This window comes from Rhinopithecus bieti, unplaced genomic scaffold (assembly GCF_001698545.2).
Source record: "Rhinopithecus bieti isolate Rb0 unplaced genomic scaffold, ASM169854v2 scaffold_24306, whole genome shotgun sequence".
In the NCBI taxonomy this organism is placed as follows: domain Eukaryota; kingdom Metazoa; phylum Chordata; class Mammalia; order Primates; family Cercopithecidae; genus Rhinopithecus; species Rhinopithecus bieti.
In genome coordinates this window covers 2,002,143-2,022,969 of record NW_016811898.1, presented here as the reverse complement: position 1 = coordinate 2,022,969, position 20,827 = coordinate 2,002,143, and the positions used below count along the sequence as shown (strand labels likewise).

General features: G+C 41.2%; 1 protein-coding gene across 6 annotated transcripts in view; it reads left to right on the top strand.

The window, feature by feature from the left end:
* The first annotated feature begins 878 nt into the window (after positions 1 to 878).
* SLC41A2 (solute carrier family 41 member 2) overlaps positions 879 to 20,827 on the top strand; it is a 147,433-nt gene continuing 127,484 nt past the window's right edge. For 2 of the 6 annotated variants that reach the window (XM_017895330.1, XM_017895325.1), the window contains exon 1: positions 879 to 979. The gene's annotated coding sequence lies outside the window, so the exon portion shown is untranslated. The other 4 variants (XM_017895327.1, XM_017895329.1, XM_017895326.1 and 1 more) reach the window with 4 other exon arrangements.

The window sequence follows — 20,827 nt, the reverse complement described above, 5'->3', positions numbered from 1 at the left end:
CTGGTCCTCCCAAAGTGTTGAAGTTACAGGCATGAGCCACCAATCCTAGCAATAGCTGTGTAATTTTTAAAATAACAGGCTGCGAACCAACACTTTGCTTTTGTTCACTGTAGTATCCCTGGGGTGTGTCTCATTCCCTGAATCATACACGGTAGATGCTCAATAAATAGTTTTGTAAATAAATGAGCTCTTGGATTTACCTGCAGACTTTGGATCAGTTTGATCTAGGTTTAAAAGCAAGTGTGGGGAAACTTGAAAAGCCTGGCACCCCAGCCAACTCCTCAGCGCCCCGTGTGCTTGGCGCCTACACCTGCCTGGCACGGGGAGGGTGCTAGGGGCTGCCCTAAACCTCACCCCTTCGGCGGTGCTCCCTGCCCTTCTCGGCTCCTGCACCGCCCACACTACGCGCTGCTGGGCCGAAAGACACGTGCTTCGGTTTTAACCCCCGTCTGCAAGAAATGTGACCTCAGCCAAAAACAGGCCGCTGGTCTGAGAAAAGAAATCATGAGTCATGGATTCGGGGGTTCGGACCTTGGAGCAGGCGGTGAAGTGGGCGTGCGTGGGCTGGTGGGGAAGAGGGCTGCCGAAGGACGCCACAGCCCTTCTCTCCTGGGCAGGATCCCCAGAAAACTGCCCCCTCGCTGTCGTCCAGCGCCCCCGTTCCCGACAGCTGTCTGCCAGGGCGCGGCCGGGTCCGGGCGGGCGGCGCTGTCGTCCGGATCGCCGCCCGCGGCCACAGTCACCAAGGTCCGGGCTTTCCCGGGCGCGGCGCGCTGCGCTTCGCGGGGCTGCCCGCGCGGGCGCGGCAGGATCAGGGGCCGCGGCGCCGCGGCCGGCTCCGCGCCCCCCACACGCCCCACCCCTCCGCCCAGCGGGCTGTCAGCTCGGAGCCGCCGCCGAGCGAGGAGGCGCGGGAGCAGGAAGGAGCCGTGGGCTGGGAGCCGCTGTCCTCCCCGCCACCATCGGTGCCAGAGACTAGGTGAATGCCCCTTCCATCCCCCGCCCCAGGTGTCTCGGTCAGGTCTGAGGAGACGGGGACCCTTCTCCTCACACCGGCCGCTGCCGCCGCCGCGCTCCGGCACAGGTGACCGTGGAGGGGAAGTCTCGGCTTCGGCGGCTGCGCCGCGTTCAGGCGCATCCCAGGTGCGGGAGGGAGGTGGGGCCGAGAGGCCTGGGCTCAGGACCCGGCGGCGGGGGCGCGGGGAGCGGCGGGAGCGGTTCCGCCCGAGTCGCCGTGCCCCCTGCGGACGCCTCCCGGGGCGGCCGGGTAGCGCCCGAGCCCAGGCCCCCGCGCCTGCCCCACATCGGGCGGTGGGAAGCTGCTCCGCGGCCGCCGCGGATGAGCGGTCTCGGGCGCCCAAGGCAGGGGCAGGTGGCGGGTGGTTAACTGAGTGATGGCTGAAGGTGAGCTGGGATGGAGATGCTGCGAGGCCGGCTCAGGCACACCCCAGATGCCTGTTCAGGGCTCCGCGAGGGCCCCGTCACCCTGTTCTTTCATTCTTCTCTTTATATATATGGAGCATATCTCAATTTTAAAAGCCCAAATGCTCATTTATAGAGATGACACATATCTATGTGTTACCTATATACATTGATATGTATATTACGTATATATGTCATCTTTTTTTGTAGTGGACAATTTTTAAATTGAGATATACATCACATGCCATAAAACTCATTCTTCTAAAGTGTGGCTTTTAATATATTCACAAAGTTTTCCAAATATGACCACTCTCCAGATCATCCCAAAAGAAACCCTGTCTCTCTTAGTAATCACTCCTCATTTCCCCTTGACCCCACCCCACTAGCCACCACTAATCTACTTGCTGTTTCTGTGGGTTTGCCTATTGTGGAAACCTCATATAAATGGAAGCGTAATACAATATGTGGCTTTTTGGTCTGGCGTCTTTCACATACCGTAATGTTTTCAAGTTTCACTCATGTTGTAGTATGTATCAGTACTTTACTTTTTATAGCGTATTAATATTGTTGTATCAGTGTACCACATTTGTTTATTCATCAGTTGATGAACATTTGGGTTGTTTCCAGTTTTTGGCCATTGTGTGTAATGCTGCTATGCACGTTTGTGTACAGGTTTTTGTGGACATGTGTTTTCAGTGCTCTTGGGTATAGGAGGGCAATTGCTCTGCGTTTAACTTTTTGAGGAACTGCCAAGCAAAGCATCTGTACCATTTTACATTCCCACCAAGCAGTGTATGAGGGTTCCAATTTCTTCACATCTTCCCCAAGGCTTGTTACTTTTTACTGGTTATTTTTTATTATAGCCATCTTAGTGAGTGTGGAATGGTATCTCTGTGGTTTTGATTTGCATTTCTCTAATGAATGGAGATGCTGAGCATCTTTTCATGTGCTTATTGGCCATTCATATATTTTCTTTGGCGAAAATGTCTGTTCATATCTTTTACCCATATTTTAATTGGGTTGCTTGGCTTTTTCTTTTTATTTACTTATTTACTTATTTATTTATTTATTTGGGAGACTGGATTCTCAGTGTGTCACCCAGGCTGGAGTGCAGTGGTGCAATCTTGGCTCACTGCAACCTCCACCTCCGGGGTTCAAGCGATTCTCCTGCCTCAGCCTCCCGAGTAGCTGGGACTACAGGCACGCACCACCTTGCCTGGCTAATTTTTGTATTTTTAGTAGAGACATGGTTTCACCATGTTGGCCAGGTTGGTCTCCAACTCCTGAAATCAAGTAATCTGTCCACCTCGGCTTCCTAAAGTGCCAGGATTACAGGCATAAGCCACCGCGGCCAGTCTGGGTTGCTTGGCTTTTTATTGAGTTTTATTGTTCCTTTATGGAAAAAAATTCTATTAATAGGTTTGGATACTGGCACTGACTTGAAAAAAATCCAGCCAATCTGACACCGAAAAACTTAATGCTTACTATTGAGTAAAGGTTAAGTAAGTGCCACTGCAGTCTGTAAGAATACCCTACCTGTTCATTCTTGGACATCTTACTGCCCCTTTACATTTACTGTCCTGGTGTTTTGAGCAAGGCTACAGAAGGCATATTCCTGACTGGAGTCAAGAGAGACCGCCCTTAATTGGTACTTTCATATATTCTATGCTCAATTTGAAAATCCCCGTTATCACTTTAATTACAAGTAATTTATATTGGTGGCCAGCTGAACAAACTAACAATAAATGGCAAGAACAAATTACTCAAATTTTTATATGTTTAACTTCTCAGTAAAGTGGAGAATCTTGTTTTCTTAAGTTTGTGCAGTGTAGTTTTTATTACAATTTTGTTCACGTGTGGGTGGTAAATAAATATTTTTGATGGCACAAAAGTTAAGAGCCACTTACAGCTAAATGAATGCTGCTGTGCTTATTTCATGGTTAATTTCTGAGTGCACACAAATTCACCATCAGGTCTTTCATAGCAAAAAACACCTAAAAAGACCTGATGTTACCTTCCAGGAATTCAAACTCAATTTTCCACTGATCTAATATGATTGTTGTTAAAGAAAAAAGTTACCCGATGATACTTATTAAAGCATGGTAATGAAGTCTATTCAGGACCACTGTGATAGGTGAAGGGACCATGGAAGGAGATTTTGCAGTGCGGGAGGAAGACTAGGCTCAATTCTGAATACGGCATGGGCAAATGGGAATTTATAGCCAAGGAGCAGTGTTATGGTCAGTGGACAGAAAAGTACTGAGAGGAAACATCGGGGGTAATGGATGTTCAGACCAAACCAACCTAACAGGATTCTTGCTGAAGACAGGCCAGAGTGATCAGACACCACCTGGGGGACAGTGGAAGCTGAGGAACCTAATCAGATTGTGAGGTTAATCAGGTAGCAAGGGTAATCAGAAAGCGAGGGCCGGCTGGGTGCAGTGGTTCATGCTTCTAATCCCAGCACTTTGGGAGGCCGAGGCAGGCTGATCACCTGAGGTTGGGAGTGCTAGACCAGACTGGCCAACACGGTGAAACCCTGTCTCTACTAAAAATACAAAAATTAGTCTGGTGTGGTAGCGGGCACCTGTAATCTCTGCTACTCGGAAGGCTGAGGTAGGAGAATTGCTTGAACCCAGGAGGCGGTGGAGGTTGTAGTGAGCTGAGATCACGTCACTGCGCTCCAGCCTGGGTGACAGAGCAAAACTTTGTCTCAACTCGAGAGAAAAAAAAAAAAAAAAAAAAAAAAGCAAGGGCCAAGAGTCAGGGGCTCTTGCCAAACTGACTTAGCAAGGTTCTTTGATAAAACCGCATTTTACAAGGAAGTGCACAGATGGGCCTAGGAGAAGGTTCAGGGGCCTGAGTAAAATTTCATCAAGAAAAGAATCTTTGTCATTGTTTAAAAGTATACTTCCCAATTTCCAAAACTTTATGGAAATACAAGTAAAGGTTTTCCAATGGAAATAATAGGTAAGCAACTGATAAAAAGCATGTGAAGCACAGCCTTACTCTGCTCATCAACCTATACATGACAAAATGATGGATATATGTATTAACCCTTTTATGCCCCGCCTTTATTTAGAAGAATGAGGCTGGTAATTTCAGGTTTATAACCCAAAATGTGTTTTCACTTTGTTTTAACTAATGAAATTATTATCAAACATATTGAAAATATAAACTATCCAACCTAATATTGATTGTTAGCAACTTACTCAATGGATGTACAAATATCCTGCAGCTACAGGTGTTTTCCCAGATTGTCCTTCTCTGCCTCCTGGAGTTTTTAGTGGCTCTTATTGGGAAGGACTGAAAGTAGAGGGCAGTGACAATTGGGAAACGATATGAAGATATCCCTGAGAAGTGATGGTCACAGCTGACCTGTCTCCTTTATGGTAGATGAGGGTAGAGACCTCTTTTCTTCTCTCTGAACGTATTGTAGTTAGATTTATTTAGCTTAAAAATAACAAATATAGAACTATTTAGATGGAAATGACTAGAACTGTCCGTTATTCTATTTTAATGTGAATGGATTTAATCAGATTGCTTTCTTCTTGGTTAGCTACACTAAGGAAGAGGGAGTTTTGACTTGAGGAGGGATAGGAGATGTAAGTATTATGGGATCGTGGAACATTTTGGAATTTTGGGCAAAATTTGCCCCATTTCTGAAAGTGAGGGTGTTAAAAATGGAAAGCTTCAGATAGCATGAGGGATCTGAAACATGAGAAAAGAAAAGCAAGACTGAAACAATTTGGAAGGAAAGGTTGTAGGATATAAAGACAGATTTGACTTATTTAGACATTTTGCCCAAGAAAATGTCTGAATAGGAAAAGTGGGACCTTTTCCTTCATTTGATCCCTCTTCCCGTTTTCCGCCTTGCTTCTCCATGCTAACTGTTCTAGGACCCAGAAATCAGACTGGGATTACTGTTGTTCATGTTGAAGCTTTCAAGTGTGCTAGTTACACCCCTTTTCTCTCCAGAGTCTCGTCAAATTGAGATCAGACTCAAGCCAGATGAGGATTTAAATACTATTAAAATAGTAGTGTAATTTTCATTTCTGATAAAGCTAGATTGGGGAACTGAGCTTAGACCCATGCTTACTGTTCTTTCTTAATTTACCTACCCAGATGAAACTGTTGCACCAGGAAATGGAAGGGAAAGTCCTGTCCTAAGGAGCTTATCTTGTAGGAGTTACAATGGAAAGGAAAACTTTCTGTCCTTGAGGGCACAGCAAGTCCAAGAGAGCCAGTGAGAGCTTAGGGGTGGAGCCTGTCTGAAAAGTTGACCTTTGTACCTATCCTAGCAATTAGATAAGTCACTTTCCTGCGGGAGGAACCAGTGATGGGGGTGGAGAGAAAGAAAAGTGTTCCTTTAATCTTGTTTTCTCCTACTTAGAGGAGTGAAAGTTCTGTTGTCATTGCAGAGAGAAGTAAACAGCCATCCTCTCATAGTTAAGTGTGTTATGGGAAATGGTGTTTTGTAGGCTAGCCTAGGAACTAATTCACCATTTATAAAAATGAACTGACTATGTATTTTCCTTGGAAATAGCTAAATCTCTTAGAAACTTTAAGAGTGATTATTTTACTGTGTGGTTAAATATATAGATTATTCAAGTATATTTCCTTGTTTTACCAGTACTAGTTAAGTATTTATGGAATGTCTAATACATAACAGGCACTGGGCTAGGCTTTGGGATTCAGTGATGAACAAGAATGGGTCCTTGCTCTAGTTTACTACCTAGAAAAACAATTAGTACAAGTGCCATTACAATAAAGCATAATAAGCATCGGTTAAGTGTAGAGTGCTTTGGAACCACAGAAGAAGGAGAACTTATCTATGAGGGCCAGAGACATGATGTTTAAGAGCTGAGATCTTAAGATGAATAGGAAGTAGCTAGGTAAAAGGGAAGAGTGAGGTTGAGCAAAAGTGTTTTGAGCAAAAAGAACATGTGGAAAGGCCAAGAGGTGTCTGAATGTGGTACACTAAAGTGACATATTTTTTCTTTAACTGCAGGCACCTACTAGTAGATTGTGAAAGCAAATTAGTGAGTTATAATCCAGATTTTTTTTTAAAAGAAATACAGTAGAAAATAAGGGTGTGTCACTCAGATACTTACTGGATTGTAGGGGTAAGTAGGGGTGTTTATGCAGGATTTAGTTAACGTTGTTAAAGAATTTGGATTTATCTTAGTGGAAATAACAAACTATTGAAAAGCTAATCGGCTGATTAGAAATCTTTAGAAAAAGATCTCTTTGAGTACCTGGTCTTTCTTAACTCGAATGTAAACTTCAAATTCATTGGCCCAGCATTACAGGTATTCCAAAACCTGGTTACAATCTATTTCTTGTAAAAAATCTTCCCACTGTTTTTGTTATTGGAATCTCCCAGTTCATAAAGATTCGTTTGCCTAAGTACCTTTGCACCAAGACCAAAAGGTCTGTGAGAACAGATTTCTCTGGCAACTAGTATAGTGCCTGGCTCACAATAGAGACTAAGCAAATTTTGGTTGATAGAGTCTAACTACCTTTAATATGAGGAACGTTATGCAGTAGTAAACATGACGTTGCTGTTTCTAGTAATATCTGCTTTGGGACAAAGAAAAGGTTTTCATTCAAATTTTTTTTCTCAGTTGAAATCATCTTAGTGATAGACCTGCATATATTTATTAAAAGATAATTTAACAAAGGACATTCTTACATTGAAACAGTAGTAGAGATAATGAAAAGAACAATGAACATTCTGGTTTTGATGTTTCTTCTCCCAGGGAGTACAGGGCAGTGACACAGATTGCTCACAGGAGCAGCCAATCCGGAAATCATTTCTGTTTTGTTTAAATTTAGAGGCATTCTCTGAGCACTCACCCAAAGGCAATTTTAGAAAAATGGCTAAGGACAAAAGGAATGAATTATTAGGTTGGTGCAAAAGTAATTGCAGTTTTGCAATTAAAAGTAATGACAAAAACTGCAGTTACTTTTTCACCAACCTAAATGGATGAAAATATATCAATCATATGAGCTTAATGAACAGTCAACAGTAAATAGATTTTGTTCTTACAAATGAAAATGGAATATATAGCCTAAAGAATTTACAAATAAGAATTTAATGATGTCAGTTTGTTGCCAGAGAATGAATGATTCTAGTGTCACAGTATTATGACTTCACAGAATTAAATTGTGAAACCCAACCATAAAGGAAGAATTCTTTCAGTGTTTGGTTCTGATCAGTGGTAAAATAAGTTATGAAAAGTTCATTAAAGGTAAGGAAATTTCAGTTCCGATTCAAATTTATCTTACTAAATTTTGATTTGTGAAAATTTTGCTCATTAATTTTTAAGTTAGGGTTTATGTATCTTACACTGGAATGCCAAAATCAAATTTTGCTAATATGGGATGGCTTTTCAAAAGCACTCAGAGAATTTTATCTTTTTATATTCCATGGAGTCTTATTTTAAGCAGTACATTTTAGAACTAAATAGAAACTGTTAACTTGTATAAATTTCTCCTAAGGAAATAACTCTAAATATGGGAAAGTATTAGGCACAGAGATATTCATTTTCATTGCAATGTAATTTAGCCAAATAATGTCTTGCTATAGGGAAATTATTTACTAAAATATGGCAATCCATTTGAAAAGTTTAACCATTAAAATACTTTTTTAGAGCAATAATTTTTTCCTGTTACTTTTAAATTAAAAGTACTCAATTTAAACAGAAGTTCAAATAATATAAAATATGCAGAATCAAAAAAAGGGAAAATGGTATTTCAATCTTGCTTTCTAGTACTGCTTACCCTTCCCTAGCCACTTCAGTCTAGGCATACCCAGTTCCTTAGAGGTAAATGCTTTGAGCACTTTGGTATTTGCCTTGCAGATCTTTTTCTAATCCAGTGGTTTTTAAACTGTGAGGAGGAGTTTCAGGGTCTTCTCAAGTTGAGTAATATGGGGACCCAGTGGTTGGAAACCAGGGTGCTTCAATGGGTACTACTTTGCTTTTTCAAAACTGTTTTATTTGTTAGGATTTCACATAGGGTTTAATTTAAATAAAGGGTTCCTCTGCATTGAAAATAAAAGTTTAGCCAACCACAGTTCCTGTAGTCCCAACTACCTCAGGAGACTGAGGTGGGAAGATGGCTTGAGTTTAGGAGTTTGTGACCCATCCTGAGAAAAGTAGTGAGACTGTGTTAGTCCATTCTCACAGTGCTATAAAGAAATAACCAAGACTGGCTAATTTATGAAGGAAAGAGGTTTAATTGACTCACAGTTCTGCATGGGGAGGCCTCAGGAAACTCCTAGTCATGGTGGAAGGCAAAGGGGAAGCAAGGGCCTTCTTTACATGGCAACAGAAGAGAGAAAAGTGTGAGGAGCGAAGGCAGAACAGTCCGTTATAAAACCATCAGATCTCATGAGAACTCACTCACTATCACCAGAACAGCGTGAACAGAATCCACCCCCATGATCCAACTACCTCCGACCAGGTCTTTTCCTAGACACGTGGGGATTATGGGGATTACAATTCAAGATCAGATTTGGGTGGGGACACAACCAAAGCATATTAGAGACCCTGTCTCAAAATTAAAATCAATGAATAAATGGAAGTTTAAAAACAACTGTCCTAATTTAGAAAACAAAGTCCTAAGCCCGTTAGTCAGGCATTCCATGTCTTCCCCAAGTTTCTCATTTTGCTGCTTGGTCATATTGAATCTTCTCTTCATACCTTCCCATTTTCCCGTCATTTTCTGCCTGATTACCATTCACCTCATTGAAAAGCACTTTTCCGTCTCTCCCCTCCCCACCTCCCCTCAATTTCTCTAAATCTTACCTGTTCTTAAAGGTTCAGTGCACCAGCCAGGCACGGTGGCTCATGCCTGTAATTCCAGTACTTTGGGAGGCCGAGGTAGACGGATCGCCTGAGGTTGGGAGTTTGAGACCAACCTGCCCAACATGGAGGAACCTCGTCCCTACTAAAAATGTAATATTAGCCAGGCGTGGTGGTGCATGCCTGTAATGCCAGCTACTCAGGAGGCTGAGGCAGGAGAATTGCTTGAACCTGGGAGGCAGAGGTTGTGGTGAGCCGAGGTTGCGCCATTGCATTCCACCCTGGGCAACAAGAGCGAAACTCCGTCTTAAACAACAAAAAAAAGTTTAGCTCACCATCATTTTGTTCATTCCTCCTTTCAGCTTGTAGTTGGTGAACACTTACATTTCGTCCAATACTGTGTAGGTAATATGCAGAATTTTGTAGCAAAAGCTCATAGACTAATAAAGGATGATCTTAATGTAAATAAGTGCAATAATGTGTTATAAAGCAAGAGCATTCCGGGAGCAGGTACTAAAGTTTTAAGTGGTCTCTTATTTCTTCCATACTGTTTTATATTGGTACTTATAAACAAGGCAATTTATGATATGATTACTTTGCTGGATCTTCAGAAAATATTTGTTCATTTTATTTATTTATTTATTTGAGATGGAATTTCCCTCTTGTTACCCTGGCTGGAGTGCAATGGTGCGATCTCGGTTCACCGCAACCTCTGCCTCCTGGGTTCAAGCGATTCTTCTGCCTCAGCCTCCCGAGTAGCTGGGATTACAGGTATGCACCACCATGCCCAGCTAATTTTGTATTTTAGCAGAGACAGGGTTTCTGCATGTTGGTCAGGCTGGTCTCGAACTTCCAACCTCAGGTGATCCGCCTACCTCGGCCTCCCAAAGTCCTGGGATTACAGGCGTGAGCCACCGTGCCCAGCCATATTTGTTCGTTTATTGAGTAACAGAAGATAGTGCAGAGATAGTTCACCTATGAATCAGAGGTGAAACCTGGGAAGGAGCTATTTCCATTCTTGAGCAATAAACTGTGTTCAAAAATAACTTGAATCCAGTTTACTGGGTTCCAGTGTTTGGCATGAAAGGAGCTGAGAGGGAACACTGATGATACACTTTGGTTCTATCATCCTCGTGCCCATGGCTGCGTACACTGTTGCCGGAGGATTATAACACAGAGAAATATCTGCAGTGGCTTCCTTATTATTAACTGGTTAGTCAGAAAGTCATGAACTCAAGTCCTGTGTCTTTATCTTACTAATGTTGTAACTCTGGGCATATTATCTAACCTCTGAGATGCAGTTTTCTAAACTGTAAAGGATGAACATACCTATCTTCTAGGTTTTTCACAAAAGATAAAATGAGGTCAGTATATATAAGAGAAAGCGATTCTTTTTGCTTTAAGTAGTGTTGAGGTAGATAGAATGGGTGATCTCCTTTCCTTTAGGTTTAGTTTTTTTTACATATTTTGTAGGACTTGTTGATTAGAGTTTAGTGCTTTGGAGCAGTGCTTTTGTAGTCTGAGCGTGGTATTTTGATAAGCTATTCATATTCCTGGTAAGTATAAATGATATAGTAAGCAAATTAGGCCACAGGACTACTTCCTGGAGAAATAAACATTTTTTTTGTCATTATCCAATGTATTCTACTGGGACTTAACAAAAGGCTTATGAATGTGACAAAGAAAGCAAAATTTTTAGGGATCCCTAGCTCCCAAAAGCTCAGCTGCTACATTTTATCTGCTACATTTGCCTGTCTTTTAGATAAGAAACAATAAAGAATTTCCATAACAACAATTTTAATTATTTCAGAGAAAAGTCAGCAAACTGTGTTGTCACATTTCTAGATTAGTGGAGTTTCAAAATGACTCCAGGCAAACTCACGGTGGATTCTAATGCTTTCATGAGTTCTGGATGAGTAGACTTAGTTCATTAGCCCAGGATAATCCTTATTGTGCGAGTTAAGATAATCTGGTTTATTTGTAATTTATAAAAATGTTATTTAGATGTCTTTTGTGAATTAAAATATATGTGAGATATGATATTTAAATTAAAAAAACAGTATTAGGGCTAGTTCGTAATCCAACTTTCATTGTCTTTTTTTCCTTTTAAAACATTGTGATTCCCTGAAGACTTGTACTTTTTGGTATATATATGTACTGTTTAGTATGTATTTATATTCGTCAGTGCACACATATATATGTAAAATATGTATGTAATTTTAAAATATACTGGCAGTTTAATTTAATGAAAAATAGAACGTTGTATAAAATATAAATACTAAAATCCAGTTGATTTTTTAAATAGAAAATTAGAACAAAACAGTTTATCTTAATATTAAAAGTCAGTGGCCAGGCATGGTGGCTCACACCTGGAATCCCAGCACTTTGGGAGACTGAGGCAGGTGGACCTGAGGTCAGGAGTTCCAGACCAGCCTGGCCAACATGGTAAAACTTCGTCTCTACTAAAAATACAAAAATTAGCCGAGCATGGTGGTGCGCACCTGTGGTCCCAGCTACTCAGGAGGCTGAGGCAGAAGAATTTCTTGAACCCAGGAGGTGGAGGTTGCAGTGAGCCAAGATTGCACCACTGCACTTCAGCCTCAGCGACAGAGTGAAACTGTGTCTCAAAAAAAAAAAAAAAAAAAGATAAAATAAATTAAAATAAATTAAAAGCCGGCAATTCAATACAGTAATGTACAACATTTTTGTGATTGTATGACATAGTATATTTCATTAGTAAGAAAAGAAAGAGGTGGGAAGTTAGATTTTGAGCCTTTTATGAAAATGTGTAATAATAGTGATGAATAATAATATTAGCTAACATTTATTGAAGTCTGTTCTAAGCACTTTATTAAGTCATTTAATCCTCACAATAAACCAGTGAAGGAGATGTATTTACATGAGAAAACTGAGGTATAGAGGCATAGGTGCCACCGTTTGTAAAAGTCAGGATGTAAGCCAGTTTGACTGTGAAGCCCTAGCTCTTAACTGCTCTTATTATAATGATTGTGTTGACACTTCTTGACAGTTAATTTTTGGAAGCAGATTGTCTCTCTTAATTGAAGTGTAAAGATTTGACAAATAAGTCACTTGAAATTCCCCCATAAAAATCACCCAATACAAGTCATATTTCATCAAATGAAAGCATTGCAAACATCTCAGTAAACTTTGTACAATTTCAAACATAGCATAAAGTACTTGCCATAAAGATTCCACATGAATAATACAACTTTAAATAAGTAGTTAGTAATCTCTTTTTAAAAGTGTGCCTGGGCCAGGTGTGGTGGCCCATACCTGTAAACCCAACACTTTGGGAGCCCAAGGTGGGAAGACAGCTTGTGGCCAGGAGTTCAAGACCAGCCTGAGCAATGTAGTGAGACTGTCTCCACAAAATTTTTTAAAAAATTAGTTCCAGCTACTAGGGAGGCTAAGGTGGGAAGATTGCTTGAGCCCAGGAGTTCAAGGAAAAAGTGAGCCAGGATCACAGCACTGCACTCCATCCTGTTCCTCCTGGGCAACAGCGTGAGACCATATCTCTACAAAAAAAAACAAAGAAAGAAAAGAAAGAAAGAAAGAAGGAAAAAAGGAAAGAAGGAAGGAAGGAAAGAAAGAAAGAGAGAGAGAAAGAGAAAGAAAGAAAGAGAAAGAGAAAGAAAGAAGAAAGAAAGAAAAAGAAAGACAGAAAGAAAGAAAAGAAAAGAAAAGAAAGAGAGAGAAAGTGCCTGATTGAGGCCGGGCACGGTGGCTCACGCCTGTAATCCCAGCACTTTGGGAGGCCGAGGTGGGCAGATCACGAGGTCAGGAGATCGAGACCATCCTGGCTAACACAGCGAAACCCCGTCTCTACTAAAGAATACAAAAAATTAGGCGGGCGTAGTGGCGAGCGCCTATAGTCCCAGCTACTCGGGAGGCTGAGGCAGGAGAATGGCGTGAACCCAGGAGGCAGAGGTTGCAGTGAGCCGAGATTGTGCCACTGCACCCCAGCCTGGGCGACAGACCAAGACTCTGTCTCAAAAAAAACAAAAACAGAAAGTGCCTGATTGAAATTTGTAAACTCAGTTATGGGATTTTGATTGTTTATGGATTTTATAACCTGAATTTAAAACTCCTATGCTACTTCTTAGAATAAAAAATCTATTCCTTTCTCAATCCCTGGGAACAATGCTTAATATGCAATCGAAGCATGTTGGAGCACTAGAAAGGGTTGCCAAAAAAGATTTAAAAAAATTTAATGTTTTATCATTTTTTAAAACAATGAAGTAGAATTCATGGGGAAAAATCATACCTTTTTGTGACTCTTTTTTTTTCTCACTCTGTGCCCAGGCTGGAGTGCAGTGGCACCATATCAGCTCACTGCAAGCTCCGCCTCCTGGGTTCACGCCATTCTCCTGCCTCAGCCTCCCGAGTAGCTGGGACTACAGGCGCCCACCACTACGCCCGGCTAATTTTGTATTTTAGTAGACACGGGGTTTCACCATGTTAGCCAGGATGGTCTCAATCTCCTGACCTCGTGATCCACCCCCCTCGGCCTCCCAAAGTGCAGGGATTACAGGAGTGAGCCACTGCGCCCTGTACCTTTTTGTAACTCTTATACTTGTTTTGTTTGGCGTTATTTTCATTTTGAATTATATGTGATGGATTGAAGGGAAAATACACCATGGACTTGGTGTATCACCTTGCTTTACCTTGGAGGTTGATGGTTCTTTTGTAGTTATTTATTCACAAGTATGTAACCAATATAAGATATAAGTGAATTATGGCTGTGAAAAAATGGAGTACAGCAGAATTCTGAATTGCCTGAAAGTATTTAGGATGTATTAATTGAATGAAGGCTGTCGCCTTTTATTTAAAGATAACTATAGAATATTGATGGAGAAAATGTTTTGGATATGTTATGAAATGGAAAAAGGATGGAAAGCAGTATGTCCAATGTGAGCCTATTTTTGTTTTAAACATATATTTGGAAAAAATATAAATTTATATATACCAATATGTCATCAATGACTATCCCTGGATGGTGGATTTTCAGGATAAACAATTTTTATTCATCTTTTGTTGTTTCTTTTCTTTTCCTTTTCTTTTTTTTTTTTTTGAGATGGAGTCTCGCTCTATCGCCCGGCTGGAGTCGTGGCCAGATCCAGCCTCACTGCAAGCGCTGCCTCCGCGGCGTTTTATGCCATTCTCAACTGCTCAGCCTCTCCGAAGTAGCTTGGGACTAACAGGACGCCCGCCACCTCACCCCGGCTTAGTTTTTTGTATTTTTTAGTAGAGACGGGGTTTCACGTGTTAAGCCCAGGATGGTCCCTCGATCTCCTGACCTCGTGATCCGCCCGTCTCGGCCTCCCCAAAGTGCTGGGAATTACAGGCTGAGCCACCACGCCCGCCCTTTCCTTTTCCTTTCTTTTCTTTTTTTTTTTTTTTTTGAGATGGAGTCTTGCTCTGTTGCCCATGCTGGAGTACAATGGTGCGATCTTGGCTCACTACAAGCTCCACCTCCCACGTTCATGCCATTCTCCTGCCTCAGTCTCCTAAGTAGCTGGGACTACAGATGCCTACCGCCACACCCGGCTAATTTTTTGTATTTTTAGTAGAGACACAGTTTCACCGTGTTAGCCGGGATGGTCTCAATCTCCTGACCTTGTGATCCCCACGCCTTGGCCTCCCAAAGTGCTGGGAATACAGGTGTGAGCTACCGTTCCCAGCCTTCTTTTCTTTTCATTATTTTTTATTTTTATTTATTTATTTTTTTGAGATGGAGTCTTGCTCTGTTGCCCGGGCTGGAGTGCAGTGGTGTGATCTCAGCTCACTGCAGCCTCGCCTCCTGGGTTCAAACGATTCTCCTGCCTCAGCCTGTGGAGTAGCTGGGATTACAGGTGTGCGACATCACACCTGGCAAATATTTGTGTTTTTAGTAGAGACAGGGTTTCACCGTGTTGGCCAGGCTGGTCTCAAACTCCTGACCTCAGGTGATCTGCCCACTCTGGCCTCCCAGAGTGCTAGGGTTATAGGCATGAGCCACCATACCTGACCTCTTTTTTTCTTTTTCTTTTTACATTGAATACATATTACTTTTATGAAAAAAATTAAAACAATAGGAGACAACTCTATGCCAGTGGATATTAGAAACACACTTTTAAATAATCCAGGAAAGAAGGGTAGTTGGGAATTTTTATGAGCAAAGATCACTATATGACAGCTAAATTGGCCTTTGGGGTGGTTTTGAGAACAGTTTTAGCCTAAATTTCAAGTTGGGCTTAGAACCCTCCAGAAAAGAGTTCTTTTGAAAACAAACAAACAAACCCACAAACTGCCATTTGAATAAAATAGTGCTCAGCCCTGACCAAAGGGTAGAAGAGAAACTTGATTACAGGAGTAAAGAACTCAGAGTTAGGTCATTGTTTCAACTCGATGCCCAGATAATTGAGTAACATGATACTGTGTACCTGTGATTTACGTAATCTCAATTTAGTCTCTTGTGATGAGTTGGTGTACTTGAACTGATTTACGGAAAGTGCAGTTTGGGGAAGGTAGAAGATTGACCTCATACCCTGGATAGTGCCATTATGAAGATGTCCCAGAGAGGGAAGGTGATGTTAGGCCACCACCTGAGGAAGACCTCGGTGTGGAGGCTGCCCACTTTATCATCTAATAGGAGGTAATGTGCTTCAGTGCCACCAGTTCATGGTAGAGTGCTGCTTCTCTCTGGGGATAGGGGAAAGAGAAGGGCTTAGTGGATGAGTTCTCCAAGTAAGTATTTAAGATGTGATAGCCATGAAAATTATGAGATATTCTTGGTCTAAGATTGTAGAATAAAAATGGTAACCTTACAGATGGAAAGTAATTGCTTTCTTTTACTTTTTTTTTTTTTTTTTTCCGCAGTTACAAAATTTATTAGAGTGGAAACAGAGCTCCCATACAAAGGGAGGGGACCCAAAAAGGGTAGCCGTTGCTGGCTCGACTGCCTGGGTTTATATCCCGATCATTGTCCCTCCCACTGTGCTCTCAGGTGATAGATGATTGGCTGTTTCTTTAACTCCTGTTTTTGCCTAATTAGCATTTTAGTGAGCTCTCTTTACTACCTGATTGTTTGGGTGTGAGCTAAGTTGCAAGCCCAGTGTTTAAAGGTGGATGCAGTCACCTTCTCAGCTAGGCTTAGGGATTCTTAGTTGGCCTAGGAAATCCAGCTAGACCTGTCTCTCAGTTCCCCGTCTCAACTTGGAAAACCCAAGTGCTGTTGGGGAGGTTGGCCGACAACCGCTCTAGCTGCTTCCTGCTGAATTGGGGTGTAATAGGGGTTGTGCTGTTGAGATTTCCTTGGGAATGGTGCCTTCAATGTCATTAACATCGGGGCATAGGCTAGCAGGCTGGTCCAGGGGTCCTGGGTAGATCTTAGTCATGGTCTGCATCCGGGGCTCCATTTGAAGAACAATTTGTAGCTTTACAGCTTAGATTCTGGAAGAGACAAACTTAACAAGGAGGTTAAAGATACAGGGTCCAAAGAGGAATAACAATATTATAGCTGCTAGAGGTCCTAAGAAGGGGAGAATCCAGGGCATCCATTGGCTGAGGAGGCCCCAGGGTCCAGTGTTTTGAAGCTCCTCTGCTCTACATTGTATTCAATTTTGAATTTCTTTGACTTTCTCAGGGACAATTCCAGATTGATTAACATAATTTACTTTTCTTAAAAAGATAATTTTGTTTTTCTTCTAAACATTGATACGTTGGCTCCCTTTCTTCCTTTCTCTCCTCTTAAAAAGAAGGTTTTTGCTTTTTTTTCCTTTTAAACTTTAGCCCATTGGCATCTTTTCTGCACCTTAAAATTCTGGAAGCTTTTAACTTTCAGTTTAATTATACAGAGTCAAGTGTGTATTTTAATTTGGTCCCAGAGTGGGTTTTGCATTTTAAAATTGAACTGTGAGAGTATAAAAATGTGTTAAGGATAAAGTATGGAAGTATACTTTTATATGAATCCTGAATAACAATTTCTACTCATTTGAAATGCTAATGAACTGCAGTTATTTAGTTTCTAAATTTAGCTATTTCAGATTTATAAGTGCCAGGGAACTCACTATTTCTTGTAGGTATTTTTTATAAGCTTACTCTGTGTAACAAGATAGAGTACATAAGAATAAAACATAAATAATACAACTTACAGAGTATCAGAGAAAATAAAACTAGGAGTATAACATTAGATGAGTAAATCAATTATAAAATTTGAGTTTCAGATGTAGCTGTAAGTTTCTTCACTGCTAAAGTAAAAAAAAGCTGGCTCAATTTTATTGAAGAAAAGCAAAATACTGTTTTAAGTAGCAAGGCCTTCTATAGCTGTAATTTCTTTTTTTTATTTTATTTTATTTTTTATTTTGAGACGGAGTCTCACTCTGTCGCCGGGGCTGGAGTGCGGTGGCCGGATCTCAGCTCACTGCAAGCTCGGCCTCCCGGGTTTACGCCATTCTCCTGCCTCAGCCTCCCGAGTAGCTGAGACTACAGGCGCCCGCCACCTCGCCCGGCTAGGTTTTGTATTTTTTAGTAGAGACGGGGTTTCACAGCGTTAGCCAGGATGGTCTCGATTTCCTGACCTCGTGATCCGCCCGTCTCGGCCTCCCAAAGTGCTGGGATTACAGGCTTGAGCCACCGCGCCCGGCCTATAGCTGTAATTTCTAAATAAACGTTCCTATGACTATATAGGGGAGGAGGTGCTGAGTGATGAGAAGGTAAAGTTCTCTGAAATCATTTGCAGGAAATTTATGAATTGTGTCCTTTTTTTTTTTTTTGAGACAAGATCTCACTCTGTAGCCCTTTTTTTTTTTGGATACAAGGTCTCACTCTGTAGCCCAGGCTAGAGTGCAGTGAAACGATCATGGCTTACTACAGCTTTGACTTCTCAGGCTCAGGTGATCCTCCCACCTCAGTCTCCAGAGTAGCTGAGAATACAGGCATGCGCCACCATGCCTGGCTAATTTTTGTATTTTTTTAGAGTTAGGTTTCTGCCATGTTGCTCAGGCTGGTCTCAAACTCCCTGGCTTAAGCGATCCACCTGCCTCGGCCTCCCAAAGTTCTAGGATTACAGGCCACATGTCAATTGTAAGAGAGAGTCATTAAGTGTTTGGTAGTTTTTAAAAAATAAGATACATGTAAGAAATGTTTAAGATAGAGTAGGGGAAATAAATATACCTCTCTTTTTTTGTTGTTTAAAAGCACTTTCTCAACTTCAAAATAGAGTTCTCTAATTCACCTTGTTTGCCATCCATCTACTGGTTGACTTGTCTCAGACAGCAGTGCTAATACTTTTGTTAATTGTTTGTTACTGTATTATAAAAACTGTTTATTCATCACTCAGTGTAATCAGGATTCCAAGTTAAATAATTGAATTATTTTTCACTTTTTAAAATTTAATTTTACTTTAAGTTCTGGGAGACATGTGCAGAACATGCAGTTTTGTTTCATAGGTTTACATGTGCCATGGTGATTTGCTGCACCTATCAACCCATCATCTAGGTTTTAAGCCCCACATGCATTAACTATTTGATATTTTTCACTTTTCAGTCACCTGGTTTGATAGGAGCTAGATATAATCTAACTGATAGAATGAACTGTACTCTGTTTATGCAATGCACTTAGGTCTTTGGACACATAGCATATTTATTCTGTCAATATTTTCTCAGTTAAGAGTTGGTTTAACTGGATTGTGTTTGAGTTGATTCATTGGCTTGCTTCTTATGTATCCTTCTTCCAAATAAAAATTCCTTTAAAAATTTGTATTAATTTTTTTTGGGAGGCTGGAGTTGAGGGTTGTGATTCTGAGAACAAAATCAGTGGCTCTGGGTCTGGTTTTATTTCAAAAATTATTTTAGATGTATTGAGGATTTATTATATAGAGAATTTATTCAATGTATCTGTTATTTCTTCTGTAGGCTTGAACAAATCCTTTACAAATGTTTAGGCATGTAGAAACTTTAGGATTGATAAATGTTATGACATTATTCTTTTCTATCAGTGGGCAACCCTAGAAATGAGCGATTGTTTTATGGAATCAGCTAGCTTTGGTCAGTAGCTAAATTGTGTCTGTGATGTCTCAAGCTCTCGTGTTTGTGCAGATAATTCAGGACCATCCATTTTACAGCAATTCAGTGTTACTGACATGGACAGTTAATTGTCCTTTCACCTCTCTTCCATGTTCCCTAACTTGTTAAGAAAGTTTGACATCACTGTCTGTTTCCTAAATGAAACCTATATGAGTTCTTGAATTCAGTTTCAGTGGAAAGTTTCTAAGTCAAGCAAAAAAGTCAAGATTTTTCTTAGGAGCTAACTTTTCTTATTTTTAAATAGTTTTAATTTTTACTTTTTTTTAGATGGAGTCTTGCTCTGTTGTCCAGGCTGGAGTGCAGTGGCATGATCTCGGCTCACTGCAACCTCTGCTTCCTGGGTTCAAGCAATTCACCTGCCTCAGCCTCACAAGTAGCTGGGACTACAGATGTCTGCCACCACGCCCAGCTAATTTTTTGTATTTTTAGTAGAGATGGGGTTTCACCCTATTGGCCAGGCTAGTCTCGAACTCCTGACCTCAGGTGATCCACCTGCCTTGGCCCTCCAAAGTGCTGGGATTACAGGCATGAACGAACTACCATGCTCGGCCAGGAGCTAACTTTATGTATTTTAGCAAAACAAAAAAAAAAAAAAAAAGGGAGATACTTTCAGATACTTCCATTCCATTTTAGAGGTGAGCCTTTAAAAAAAATAGCAAACAGAAGCATAGAGAGGAGGTATAAAGAAAAAATGAAAAGAACACTTGCAGAGTGGCAAAAGTAAGAATATATAATAACCATAAAGAGTCAATTTCTGGGTGTGTCTGTATGTGTGTGTGAGTGTGTGTGTGTGTGTGATAGTACCATGGATGTTTATATAAATATACATACCTGCTTAACAAGTTGAGATTTTCAACTAAATGAAATAATTACTGATAATAGATTGCATTAAAACTTTTTCTTTTAGGCCGGGCGCGGTGGCTCACGCCTGTAATCCCAGCACTTTGGGAGGCCGAGGTGGGCGGATCACAAGGTCAGGAGATCGAGACCATGGTGAAACCCCGTCTCTACTAAAAAAAAATACAAAAAATTAGCCGGGCGCGGTGGCGGGCTCCTGTAGTCCCAGCTACTCAGGAGGCTGAGGCAGGAGAATGGCATGAACCCAGGAGGCAGAGCTTGCAGTGAGCCGAGATCACGCCACTGCACTCCAGCCAGGGGGACAGAGCGAGACTCCGTCTCAAAAAAAAAAAAAAAAAAAAACAACCTTTTTTTTTTATTGTTGTGGGGGGAAAACAAAATGTTAAACTCCAATTTAATACCTTCCTTAGTGATTAGGAATGACCTGTGTCTCCTGACTTTCAGCTCTGCTGGATTTCCTAAGCATTGTTATTTAACTTTTGCAATGGAATAGAATGCCTCTTTCAGTGCAGTAGGCAGAGTTTCTCCAAGATTCTGGTTTGGTAAATCCACACACATACAATATACTTCATTGTCTTTACTTTTTAAAAAAAGCAATTTTATGGCTGGTCACGGTGGCTCATGCCTGTAATATCAGCACTTTGGGAGGCA